Source organism: Palaemon carinicauda, chromosome 13, assembly GCF_036898095.1.
Source record: "Palaemon carinicauda isolate YSFRI2023 chromosome 13, ASM3689809v2, whole genome shotgun sequence".
Taxonomy (NCBI): Eukaryota; Metazoa; Arthropoda; class Malacostraca; order Decapoda; family Palaemonidae; genus Palaemon; species Palaemon carinicauda.
The window spans coordinates 138,743,389-138,757,171 of NC_090737.1; the positions used below are offsets into that span (position 1 = coordinate 138,743,389).

At 36.7% G+C, this 13,783-nt stretch overlaps 1 protein-coding gene across 3 annotated transcripts in view; it reads left to right on the forward strand.

Moving 5' to 3' along the window:
• LOC137652520 (fibronectin type-III domain-containing protein 3a-like) overlaps positions 1-13,783 on the forward strand; it is a 211,875-nt gene that overhangs the window by 110,556 nt on the left and 87,536 nt on the right. The window lies entirely within an intron of this gene.

Genomic DNA, 13,783 nt, shown 5'->3' on the forward strand with positions numbered 1-13,783 from the left:
GTCTAGTCCTTTTTCTCTAGAGACTCGTGAGTCTAGTCCTTTTTCTCTAGAGACTCGTGAGTCTAGTCCTTTTTCTCTAGAGACTCGTGAGTCTAGTCCTTTTTCTCTAGAGACTCGTGAGTCTAGTCCTTTTTCTCTAGAGACTCGTGAGTCTAGTCCTTTTTCTCTAGAGACTCGTGAGTCTAGGCCTTTTTCTCTATAGACTCGTGAGTCTAGGCCTTTTTCTCTATAGACTCGTGAGTCTAGTCTTTTTTTCTCTATAGACTCGTGAGTCTAGTCTTTTTTTCCCTAATAGACTCGTGAGTCTAGTCCTTTTTCCCTAATAGACTCGTGAGTCGAGTCCTTTTTCCCTAATAGACTCGTGAGTCGAGTCCTTTTCCCTAATAGACTCGTGAGTCTAGTCCTGTTTCTCTATAGACTCGTGAGTCTATTCCTTATTCTCTATAGACTCGTGAGTCTATTCCTTATTCTCTATAGACTCCTGAGTCTATTCCTTTTTCTCTATAGACCCGTGAGTCTATTCCTTTTTTCTCTATAGACCCGTGAGTCTAGGTCTTTTCTCCCCTAGTCTCTTGAGTCTTCTCCTTTCCCCCTTAGTCTCTTGAGTCTTCTCCTTTTCCCCAATAGTCCTGAGTCTACTCATTTCCCCCTAAAGACTTCCGAGTGTACTCCTGTTCTCCATAGACTCGTGAGTCTCCTCTTAGACTCGTAAGTCTCCTCTTAGACTCTTGTCTTCTCCTTTTCCCCCATAGTCTCCCGAGTCTCCTCTCTCCCCCATAGTCTCCCGAGTCTCCTCTCTCTCCCATAATCTCCTGTGTCTCCTCCTATTCCCCCATGGTCTCCTGAGTCTCTTCATATTCCCCCATAGACTCCCGAGTCTCCTCCTATTCCCCCATAGTCTCCAGAGCCTCTTCATATTCCCCCATAGTCTCCTGAGCCTCCTCATATTTCCCCTTAGTCCTGAGTCTCCTCTATTTCCCCCATAGACTCGTGAGTCCCCTCCATTTCCCCCAATAGTCTCGAGTCTCCTCCCGTTCACCCATAGACTCAAGTCTCTTCTTTTTCCCCCATAGTCTCTTGAGCCTCCTCCTTTTCCCCCATAGTCTCCTCCTTTTCCCTAATAGTCTCTTCCATTTCCGCTATAGACTCTTGAGTCTCCTCCATTTCCCCCATAGACTCGTGAGTCTCCCCCATTTCCCCCATAGACACGTGAGTCCCTTCCATTTCCCCCCCAATAATCTCCCGAGTCTCCTCCTCTTTTCCCATAGTCTCCCGAGTCTCCTCCTCTTTTCCCATAGTCTCCCAAGTCTCTTCCTTTTCCCCCATAGTCTCTCGAGTCTCTTCCTTTTCCCCCATAGTCTCCTGAGTCTTCTTCCTTTTCCCCCATAGTCTCCTGAGTCTTCTTCCTTTTCCCCCATAGTCTCCTCATGTTTCCCATAGTCTCCTGAGTCTCTTCCTGTTCCCTCATAGTCTCCTGATTGTCTCCCTGTTCCCCCATAGTCTCCCGAGTCTCCTCCTGTTCCCCATAGTCTCCCGAGTCTCCTCCTCCAGAAGTGGCCCACTAGAGAAAAAGTATACTGTATATATATATATATATATATATATATATATAGGAAATGATAATTGACAATAATAAGCTTTGTCCGCTATGATTATTTTTTTTAATATTAAATCTAACGCCCCTAATTTTGAGACCTTTCAGTAAGCTGAGGGGTCCCTCGACCAGGTAGACTTAATTTTGCTACAGAAGGAACTTCGAGCCTTGCTGGATAGCCTAGGGAGTCTGTGGGTCCTCCTATGACCTAAACAGAATCTCTCTCTCTCTCTCTCTCTCTCTCTCTCTACGAAGAGCTAGTTTAGACTGTTATGTAGTTGCTCCTTTTAGTTGAAACCTTTTCAGTGAAGATTTTCAATATTGTATATTTTAAGGTTTTCACTTCAATTATATATAATTATTTAAAGAAAATTTATAATAATTATTAAATCAAGTACTTCCTATAAGCCTCTGTCCTTCCTCTGCCCTTCAAAGTCTTTTCACTGGCGTGTGTGTTCCATTAAGGTTGGCCTATGAGAGGAGAGGTGCCTGGCATAGGCCTATTTTCTGTTGCTAGGTGAATGGTCATAAGCTGGCTCTGTAGTAATGCGTACAATTCTCTCTCTCTCTCTCTCTCTCTCTCTCTCTCTCTCCACGTTTAATGTGTGTATTTAGTAAGTAATTTTTCTATTTTACCAATGCTTGAAATATATGTCGTAAATTATAATTTATGTAAATGAGAGAGAGAGAGAGAGAGAGAGAGAGAGAGAGAGAGAGCAGGTTTTGCAAGTTTGAAGAAATTATGAACAAATCCTAAGTTTTCAGACGTACAGATTTTGAGTAACTCACTTTAAATGTTATATAAAAAAGACACAAGACAAGTCATCGTAGAATTGATATATAGGCCTAAAAAAATGTTATTTCAACCTAAAAATTTCCAAAAATTCATCTGTGCAACTTGAATGAAAACCAGTTCTGTTTTTCAAGACCACAATCTCTTCGAAGTGCCCCACATTTTTGGGGTATTCACGCATTCCATTATTCTTGTTTGCCCTCCTTTATCGCCTCTCCTCCTCCTCTCCCTTCTCCTCTCCCTTCTCTCCTCACTCTCCCCTCCCCCCTCCCCCCTCTCGTACACAACGACAGGTGTCTTGTATTTGTTAGGAAATTGTACTCGTTAACCTTGAGGATATATAAGTCGGACGGTAGCGGAGGTTCCAATTGCGATCTCTCTCTCTATCTCTCTCTCTCTCTCTCTCTCTCTCTCTCTCTCGTAATGATAGTTAATAAACATGGGATTCTTCTCTTGGAATGTGGGCAGCCAGTAGTAGTAGTCACAGCCCCAGCTCGTGGGGTACATTCCTCCAAAAAATCTGTGATTAGCGGTTCCCTTTCGGCTTGAAGAGAAGAACAACGCTAGCTCCGGGGGGAGGAGAGAGAGAGAGAGAGAGAGAGAGAGAGAGAGAGAGAGACTGTTGCCCGTATTTCGACCAGCTCTCTGAGTCTCTGGATGGATTCCACCTCTCCACTCGCTTCCGCCAGTGCGTTGACCTCTCTCTCTCTCTCTCTCTCTCTCTCTCTCTCTCTAATGGACATATGCTTGTGGCTGTAACGTGAATTTTAAGATTTCCTAGCAATGTATATATTTTTTTTACATTTTTAACATTTTTCATACCAGAAGCTATCTCTCTCTCTCTCTCTCTCTCTCTCTCTCTCTCTCTCTGATGGACATATGCTTGTGGCTGTAACGTCAATTTTTTTATTTTTTTTCCTGGCAATGTTTATTTTATTTTCTGTAATACACTTTACGTTCCTCATATCAGAATCTCTCTCTCTCTCTGATGGACATTTGCTTATGACTAACGTTAGATTTAAGATTTTTTCCCCCAGAAATTTATTTTTTTTTATTTTAAGTTTCTCATACCAGAAGCTACCTTTGTGTCCAATCTCTCTCTCTCTCTCTCTCTCTCTCTCTCTCTCTCTCTCTCTCTGATGAATACATATCTATGGCTGTAACGTGAATTTGAATTTTTTTCCTGCAATGTATATTTTATTTTCTATAATACATTTTTATCGTTTTTATTTTTTACGATACACTTTTAACTCCCCCTTTCTCTCTCTCTCTCTCTCTCTCTCTCTCTCTCTCTCTCTCTCTCTCATATGGACATATAAGCTACTTATGGCAGTAACATTACTAAATGTATTACCAGAAAACCTATTTCAAATTGAAGATTTTTTGTATTTTTCTCGCAATGTAAATTTTTTATAAAAACCCATTTTAACTCCTCAAACCAGAAGTTAAATAACCCCTTCATTGTATTTTTGAATAAGAAATGTGGGTTAAACTTCTCAGTTCCGTTAGGTAGTAATTTTAGAAGTTTTAAATTATTTTTATTTGCCATGTCTAGTTTACTGGCGTCTGCTTTGCTATGATTTTCGAAAGTGGAGTTTTTTGACATACAAAATTGGATAATTTTCCCAGACTTGAAGATCCTGTTGGTTTTACTATTAATAGCAAAACTGTTATATATCTTCATTATCTGTACACTTTATATCCTAATGCCTCAACTTTGCCATTGTTTGAAGTGTGAATGACAATATAATAGGCCTACCTTGGCATGACCCGTTGCCTATTTTGGGTGGCGAGAGACTGGTAGAATTTTCTGTCTGCTGTGAACTATTATTATTATTATTATTATTATTAAGCTATAACCCTAGCTAGAAAAGTAGGATGCTCTATGCCCAAGGGCTGCAACAGGGAAAATAGCCTAGTGAGGAAAGGAAATAAGGAAATAAACTACAAGTAATTAACAATTAAAATATGAATTTTAAGAACAGTAACAATATTAAAATATATCTTTCATACATAAACTATTCTAGCTATAATACATTTAAATATTGAACTGTTAGGAGAGAGAGAGAGAGAGAGAGAGAGAGAGAGAGAGAGAGAGATATATATAACAAAAAATTGAACATAGATAATCGGATGAAGATGGAATTACGTAAAAAAAAAATAGGTAATGTGAACGTGAGAGAGAGAGAGAGAGAGAGAGAGAGAGAGAGAGACTATACCACGAGAAGCTGTGTATGGCAGATTACTACACTTCGGTGTAAGATAAGTAGCAAGGTGAACACCTTTCACCTAGGCCTATGTTACTCTGTCGTTTCTCCAGAAACTGATTTCTTTCTTATACTTCTCCCTTTCCGAGAATTACTAGCAACAAATAGCGAATTTGCTAGTTTCTTTATCTCTAGTCCCATTGCTATGATTACCATATATCCCTAAGAAATCGTCTACAGTTTGCCGCAAATGGCTGGCCCTATTCACCTACACATAAGTCTAAATTAGTCTAAATGGGCTCGGAGGTAGGCCGGCTCTCCATTCTAGTACAGTATACAGATATTCCATTTACTAATTCATGCTATTACAGTGTAAAGATATTAGTTTCTAATTCATGCTATTACAGTGTACAGATATTCCAGTTCCTAATTCATGCTATTACAGTGTACAGATATTAGTTCCTAATTCATGCTATTACAGTGTACAGATATTAGTTTCTAATTCATGCTATTACAGTGTACAGATATTCCAGTTCCTAATTCTTGCTATTACAGTGTACAGATTTTCCAGTTCCTAATTCATGCTATTACAGTGTACAGATATTCCAGTTCCTAATTCTTGCTATTACAGTGTACAGATATTCCAGTTCCTAATTCATGCTATTACAGTGTACAGATATTCCAGTTCCTAATTCATGCTATTACAGTGTACAGATATTCCAGTTCCTAATTCATGCTATTACAGTGTACAGATATTCCAGTTCCTAATTCTTGCTATTACAGTGTACAGATATTCCAGTTTCTAATTCATGGTATTACAGTGTACAGATATTTCAGTTACTAATTCAAGCTATTACAGTGTACAGATATTCCAGTTCCTAATTCTTGCTATTACAGTGTACAGATATTCCAGTTCCTAATTCTTGCTATTACAGTGTACAGATATTTCAGTTACTAATTCAAGCTATTACAGTGTACAGATATTCCAGTTCCTAATTCTTGCTTCCTAATTCATGCTATTACAGTGTACAGATATTCCAGTTCCTAATTCATGCTATTACAGTGTACAGATATTCCAGTTCCTAATTCTTGCTTCCTAATTCATGCTATTACAATGTACAGATATTCCAGTTCCTAATTCATGCTATTACAGTGTACAGATATTCCAGTTCCTAATTCTTGCTATTACAGTGTACAGATATTCCAGTCTCTAATTCATGCTATTACAGTGTACAGATATTCCAGTTCCTAATTCTTGCTATTACAGTGTACAGATATTCCAGTTTCCTCTTTGTAAGGGTAGAAGAGACACTTTATCTATGGTAAGCAGCTCTTCTAGGAGAAGGACACTCCAAAAATCAAACCATTGTTCTCTAATCTTGGGTAGTGCCATAGCCTCTGTACCATGGTCTTCTACTGTCTTGGGTTAGAGTTCTCTTGCTTGAGGGTACACTCGGACACACTGTTCTATCTTATATCTCTTCCTCTTGTTTTGTTAGTTTTTATAGTTTATAAAGTGATATTTATTTTAATATTGTTGCTCTTAAAATATTTTATTTTTCCTTGTTCCCTTTCCTCACTTGAGCTATTTTCCTTGTTGGGGCCCTTGGGCTTATAGCATCCTGCTTTTCCAACTAGGGTTGTAGCTTAGCAAGTAATAATAATAATAATAATAATAATACTTGTTGGTAATATCATGTGGAACGAACCCAGTTGACTGACCAATTATGAAACTCGCATAGGCCTAGTTCACAGACCTCTTCGAAATAACCTTCTAGCTGATTTTCTCTCTCTCTCTCTCTCTCTCTCTCTCTCTCTCTCTCTCTCTCGGAATTGTCAGGTGTATGAGAAAGGGTTCGTGGGAAAATACAGCCATTTAGAAGTTTGACGAAACCGTTATTTTTAAGATATTTTCACCGATATCTTTTGTAGGCCTTGTGCGCTATTTTTTTTCTTTTTTTATATGTATATTGAAGTTTCTAATGCTGGTTTGGGATCAGATACTTATTATTATTATTATTATTATTATTATCATCATCTAAGCTAGCCTAGTCTTGGGTAGTGCCATAGCCTCTCTACCATGGTCTTTCACTGGCTTGGGTTAGAGTTCTCTTGCTTGAGGGTACACTCGGGCACACTATTCTATCTTATTCTCTTCCTCTTGTTTTTTGAAGTTTTTATAGTTTATATATGAAAGATCAAATTTAATGTTGTTACTGTTCTTAAAAGATTTTATTGTCTTGGTTTATTACTTCTTGAGTAGTTTATTTCATAGTTTCCTTTCCTCACTGGGCTATTTTTCCCTATTGTAGCCACTGGGCTTATAGCATAATGCTTTTTCAAATAGGGTTGTACCTTAGCAAGTAATAATAATGATAATGATAATATCAATTTCCTTTCCTCACTGGGCTATTTTTCCCTGTTGGAGCCACTGGGCTTATAGCATTCTGTTTTTTCAAATAGGGTTGTACCTTAGCAAGTAATAATAATAAAAAAAATAATAATTTCCTTTCCTCACTGGGCTATTTTTCCCTGTTGGAGCCACTGGGCATATAGCATTCTGCTTTTTCAAATAGGGTTGTACCTTAGCAAGTAATAATAATAATAATCATAATAATAATAATTTCCTTTCCTCACTGGGCTATTTTTCCCTGTTGGAGCCACTGGCCTTATAGCATTCTGCTTTTTCAAATAGGGTTGTACCTTGGCAAATAATACTAATAATAATAATAATAATTTCCTTTCCTCACTGGGCTATTTTTCCACGTTGGAGCCACTGGGCTTATAGCATCCTGCTTTTTCAAATAGGGTTGTACCTTAGCAAGTAAAAATAATAATAATTTCCTTTCCTCACTGGGCTATTTTTCCCTGTTGGAGCCACTGGGCTTATAGCATCCTGCTTTTTCAAATAGGGTTGTACCTTAGCAAGTAAAAATAATAATAATTTCCTTTCCTCACTGGGCTATTTTTCCCTGTTGGAGCCACTGGGCTTATAGCATTCTGCGTTGTACCTTAGCAAGTAAAAATAATAATAATAATTTCCTTTCCTCACTGGGCTATTTTTCCCTGTTGGAGCCACTGGGCTTATAGCATTCTGCTTTTTCAAATAGGGTTGTACCTTAGCAAGTAATAATAATAATTATTGTAGCTGCCGTTTTCTTCAAAGCCACAGGGATGAGATGTAGAAAAGACACAGATGCTGTTACTCACGTCACACTAATTTAAAATTTGATATAAAGTTGATATCACAAGACACTTTAAACCAACTTAAAAAGCTTTAAATCACTTAACACTAAGCACTACAACTTAAAGTTGACCATAACTGTAAAAGCTTATAGTTGGTTCAATTAGTTCATTATGCATGTTGCATAAGATTTTTCATAACTCTGACCATCCTTTACATTCAGATCTCCCTGGACAATTCTATCCTGTTCGTAATACTAGGCAGGCAGTTAATTCTAATAGCCAGGCCTTCTCCATCATGAGGCTCAATACTACGCAGTTCTCTAGAAGTTTTATTCCAGCTGTGACCAAGTTGTGGAATGATCTTCCTAATCGGGTTGTTGAATCAGTAGAACTTCAAAATTTCAAAGTTGGAGCAAATGTTTTTTTGTTGACCAGGCGGACACGAGTCTTTTTATAGTTTATTTATTTCCTTATTTCCGTTTCTCACTGAGCTACTTTTCCCTGTTGGAGCCCCTGGGCTTATAGCATCTTGCTTTTCCAACTAGGGTTGTAGCTTGGATAGTATTAATAATAATAATAATAATAATAATAATAATAATAATAATAATAGTGCAGGGCGAAGAGGTTCAAGAAAATCTGTTCCTGTAAGCTACAGCCAATCCAAGCGAAACGAATTTCCAAAGAAATGTTCTTTACACTTTGAAGACTACTTCTACTACTGTCAGTGATAAAAAAACCTTTATCCTATTTCCAGGAACTTATAACTGTTACAGTGTAATTCCAACACTGATAACTACCTGTTTAAACAATCTTTTCAAGAACTACTCAACAACAATTAACAAGCAAATTACAGCAGTAACAATCTAAAACAGATTGAACAATGTTTACATGTAAAACGGACAAAATATCTAAAATACAATTTAACCCCAATTATCATGTAATTTTTCTATCTCTAGAATTTTAACTTTTTTAAGGAATTCACGTATTAGTGATAGAATCTAAATTTTTACCTAAGATTTTTTACTAATCCTTTTCAAATTACATAGATTTTATATAATATAGTTGATTATTTTTATCACTCAGATTTCATATATATATATATATATATATATATATATATATATATATATATTATAGCTATTCATCCATCTATTCACCCATTTTTAGAATATTCAAAGATTATAAGTATATAGTGTATATACACATAATTATTTTATTTATTTATTTATTTTTTTCCTTATCAATTGAATTTTGATAATCTTATAATTCTTTATATCCCGATTTTATTTCGGGCCAGCCCTGTGGGAGTCAAGCTTGACTCATTGGGCTGGTAAAACTCCTTCCTTTAATAATAAAACTCCTTCCTTTAATAATAAAACTAAGTTGAAAATCAGAGCGTATTAAATGATTATATACACAAATGGTTTCTATTAAATGCTGCATTTACAATAATAAGTTTCATTTGAAAAGTTTGCTTTTTGTGGCATAATTGTATTTAGAAAAATTCTGTTATGTATAAAGAGGGATATTATGAATAGTGTTTAGAATTATAGAATGTGTTTTTGACACGTATTAAATTTTAATACCTGTATGGCCTGAATTAGTGACTTGGGTGTGTGGGTTGTTTGTGACACGTGGATGTGATATTTTCTGTATGAAAAATTAATAGGTGTCTATAATGTACATTATAGGCCTATGTATTGTATTTAGGCCTATGCAAATTACAGATAGCGAATTCATACAAATTCTATAAACTATGGGTTAACTAAGGTTAAATTTATAGTTTGAAAATATTTTTTAACATATTCCATCTGTATTTTCACCATCATCTCCTCCTCCTACTGCCTATGGACGCAAAGGGCCTCGGTTAGATTTCACTAGTCGTCTCATAGAGCTTTTTTTTATTGAATACATCTCCATTCGTCATCTACTTTACGCTTCATAGCCCTCGGCCATGTAGGCTTGGGTCTTCCGACAACTGCCATATTAGAAACTCGGCTTTAAGGAAATCCTAACAATTTCTTACATAATTAGAAAAGCACTCAGAGTGCAGACCTCCACCACGGCAGCCTGTGGCATGATTGGTAACGTCTCTGCCTTGTGATCGCCAGAATTGGTTCGAATATCGCTCCGTCGTTAGTTCCTTTAGTGTCTGCAACCTTACCGTCATTGTGAGCTAAGGATGATGTGTTAGGGGGAGACTATAGGTCTATCTGCTGAGGCATCAGCAGCCTTTGCCTGGCCCTCCCTGGTCCTTGCTTGGGTAGAGAGGGGGGGGGGATTGTTGCGCTAATCATATATGGTCAGTCTCTATGGCATTGTCCCTTGCATCTGCCATTCATGAGTTGCGTTTAACCTTTAAACAGGCTTGCCTTTCCATGTAAAGTAATTTCTCATGTAAAGTAATTTCTTGAAGTAATTTCCCATTTACAGTAATTGACCATTTAAAGTGATTTCCCATTATAGTAATTTTCCATTTAAAGTAATTTATCATATATATAAAGTGATTTCCCATGTGCTGTAAAGTGATTTCCCATGTTAAGTAATTTCCCTTATAAACTAATTTCCCATGTAAAGTAATTTTACATGTCAAGAAATTTTCCATGTAAAGTAATTTCTCATTTAAAGTGATTTCCCAGGTAAAGTAATTTTCCATGTAAAGTGATATCCCCTGTAAAGTAATTTCCCATGTAACTTAATTTTCCATTAAAGTAATTTCCTATGTAAAGTGATTTTCCATGTAAAGTGATATCCCATGTAACGTAATTTTCCATGTAACGTAATTTTCCATTTAACGTAATTTTCCAAATTTACCTCAGCCAACGAAGTTGGAAGGTGGTTGTTTTCGCACAGGATTGTGTTTGTTTGTGAACAGCTTCCCGTGAAACTAGCTGGGATTAACTGTTATGTATCAAGCTGGAAGTGATTCAATTTTGGAAGCTCAAGGTGAAAGGTCACGATCACGGTCAAGCAAAATGTCCAATTCACGTAATCAGCCATAAGTTTGGACATCATCAAAGAGACTTCAAACTTGGTTCATATTTGAGTGTATGAATATCCACTCTAGTTATTATATGTTAAGGTCAAAGGTCAACGTCGAGAAATAAAATACATGTTAATGTCAAAGGTCAAGGTCAAACAAAATGTCCAATTCACATAATCAGCCATAATTTTGGACATCGTCCAAGAGACTTCAAACATGGTTCATATTTGAGTGTATGAAAATCCACTCCAATTAATACATTAAGGTCATAGGTCAAGGTCGAGAAATAAGCTGTCGTGATGGAGGTCTGCGCTCTTCTAGAGTGCCCCTCTAGTTCTAGTTTTGAGGCTGATGTGGTTATATCCATATCACTTATTTCAGGATAGTAAAAATGTGTAATTCAAAATAATTGAAATTGGTTGATAGATTGATTGTCTTGAGGTTTTCTGGCATCCTGACATCGCAACAAATGTTTTTATGTTGAACAGGCTTACATAAGTCTTTTTATAGTTTATATATCAAATATCTGTTTTAATGTTTTTTAAAATAGTTTTTTTCTATTTTTCATTACTTATATCGTTCATTTATTTCCTTATTTCCTTTCCTCACTGGACTATTTTTCCCTGTTGGAGTCCTTGGGCATATAGCATCTTGCTTTTCCAACTAGGGTTGTAGCTTAGCTAATAATAATAATAATAATAATAATAATAATGATCAGGCACTGAATTCTTGCTGTAGTGCCATAGCCTCTGTACCATAGTATTCCACTGTCTTGTGGTAGAGTTCTTTTGCTTGAGGGTACACTCGGGCACACTATTCTAACGTATTTATCTTCCTCTTGTTTTGTTAAAGTAATTATAGTTTATATAGGAAATATTTTAATGTTACTCTTCTTTTCTTTTCCTCACGGGGCTATTATCCCTGTTGGAACTACTGGGCTTATAGCATTCTGTTTTTCCAACTAGGGTTGTAGCTTAGCAAGTAGTAATAATAATAATAATAAAGTTGAATGTGGCCTTTTGGATTCACTAACTAATATATATTTTTTTATACTTCGCCTTGCATTCTAAATCTGTATTATTATTATTATTATTATTATTATTATTATTATTATTATTAGCTAAGCAACAATCCTAGTTGGAAAAGCAGGATGCTATAAGCCCAAGGGCTCCAACAGCAAAAAATAGGCCAGTAAGGAAACGAAATCAACTACAGGAGACGTAATGAACAAATAAAATAACATTTTAAGAACAGTAACGACATTGAAATATATCTTTCATATATAAACTAAGACAATTGTCAGCTTGTTCAATATAAGATAATTTTCAAGTTTCGACTTATGACGATTCACCGTTTTAAATAGGCCAATTGGGAAGATCATTCCACAACTTGGTCACAGATGGAACAAAACTTCTAGAATGCTGTGTAGTATTGTAGTGTGGAAAATACGTCACGAGGCCATAGCTAGAGAGAGAGTTCAAGTTTGAACTTATGAGGATTCAGTATTTTAAATAGGCCATTGGGAAAATCATTCCACAACTTGGTCGCAGATGGAATAAAACTTCTAGAATGCTGTGTAGTATTGTAGTGTGAAAAATACGTCACGAGGCCATAGCTAGAGAGAGAGAGAGAGAGAGAGAGAGAGAGAGAGAGAGAGAGGAGGAGGAGGAGGAGGAGGAGGAGGAGGAGGAGGAGGAGGAGGAGTCACATATGGAATAAAACTAATAGAATGCTGTAGTATTGTAGTGAGGAAAATACGTCACGAGGCCACAGCTAGAGAGAGAGAGAGAGAGAGAGAGAGAGAGAGAGAGAGAGAGAGAGAGAGAGAGAGAGAGAGATATGAAGGAGGAGGACGAGGAGGAGGAGGAGGAGGAGGAGTAGGAGTAGTAGTCACATATGGAATAAAACTTCTAGAATGCTGTGTAGTATTGTAGTGTGGAAAATACGTCACGAGGCTAGAGAGGGAGGAGGAGGAGGATGAGAGGGAGGGTATGGGGTATGGGGTATGGCGGGCATAAATCGTATTATGACGCCACTTAAAGGCAATTACCACTTGCTACTCACAAGTATTGGTAATGAGGCGCAGCTCTGTTTGAACATTTGCTAGCCGAGGTTGGACCTCGATGGCAGTGAACCGAATAAATATTACTTGTTGATTTATCAGACTAATACTGCTCTAGATTTTTCATATGGTATTGGATTGTGATTAGATCTTGTGTTGATAATCACAAAGTTTGATTTAGGAAGGTTGTAATCAGCAATATATTAGTCTTAAGTTTGGTAGATAGAATGAACTGCTCTAGATATCTCCTATGATATTGAATTATAGATCTTGGATGATCAAACCTTAAAGAATTAGGAAGTTTAAAATCAGCTACATAGCTAAGTTTGGCAGATGGAATCGCAGAATAATAATAATAATAATAATAATAATAATAATAATAATAATAATGATAATAATAATCTTTATTTCAGCAAAAGCCATATACAGAGTTACAATAAGGGTACAGTGATCTTACACTTTTGACATCGGTAAAAAAAAAAGATGAGATATGCAATAATATCAGTGATATATTATAAACATCAATTTGCAGGTTGACCACAGAGTTCTAAGGTCTGGGTAACAAAATCACAATAGAATTACGCTTAACAATGATGATAACATACATATCAGCAAACAAAAAGAGAGGGAGAAAGCAAAATGGAGATGACAATGATAAATATACATTTGGAACTACTTTGGTCTGCTTGAACATGGCTAGCAGAGATTGAACCTCAATGGCAAGTTAATTTTGAATAGTGTGATTAAACCTTAAATTTTGATTTACTAAGTTCGTAATCAACATAGCTAAGTTTGACAGATAACTCATAGAATGATATACAATTGGATCTAGTTTGGGAATGGGGAAGGACGACTGGCGACGACGGTGTGGGTATTGAAGGGTATATTGATAGGGCAGGGACGGGGGCATGGCATGGGGGTATGTATATAACAAGGCATCTCTAACGCCACAGCCACA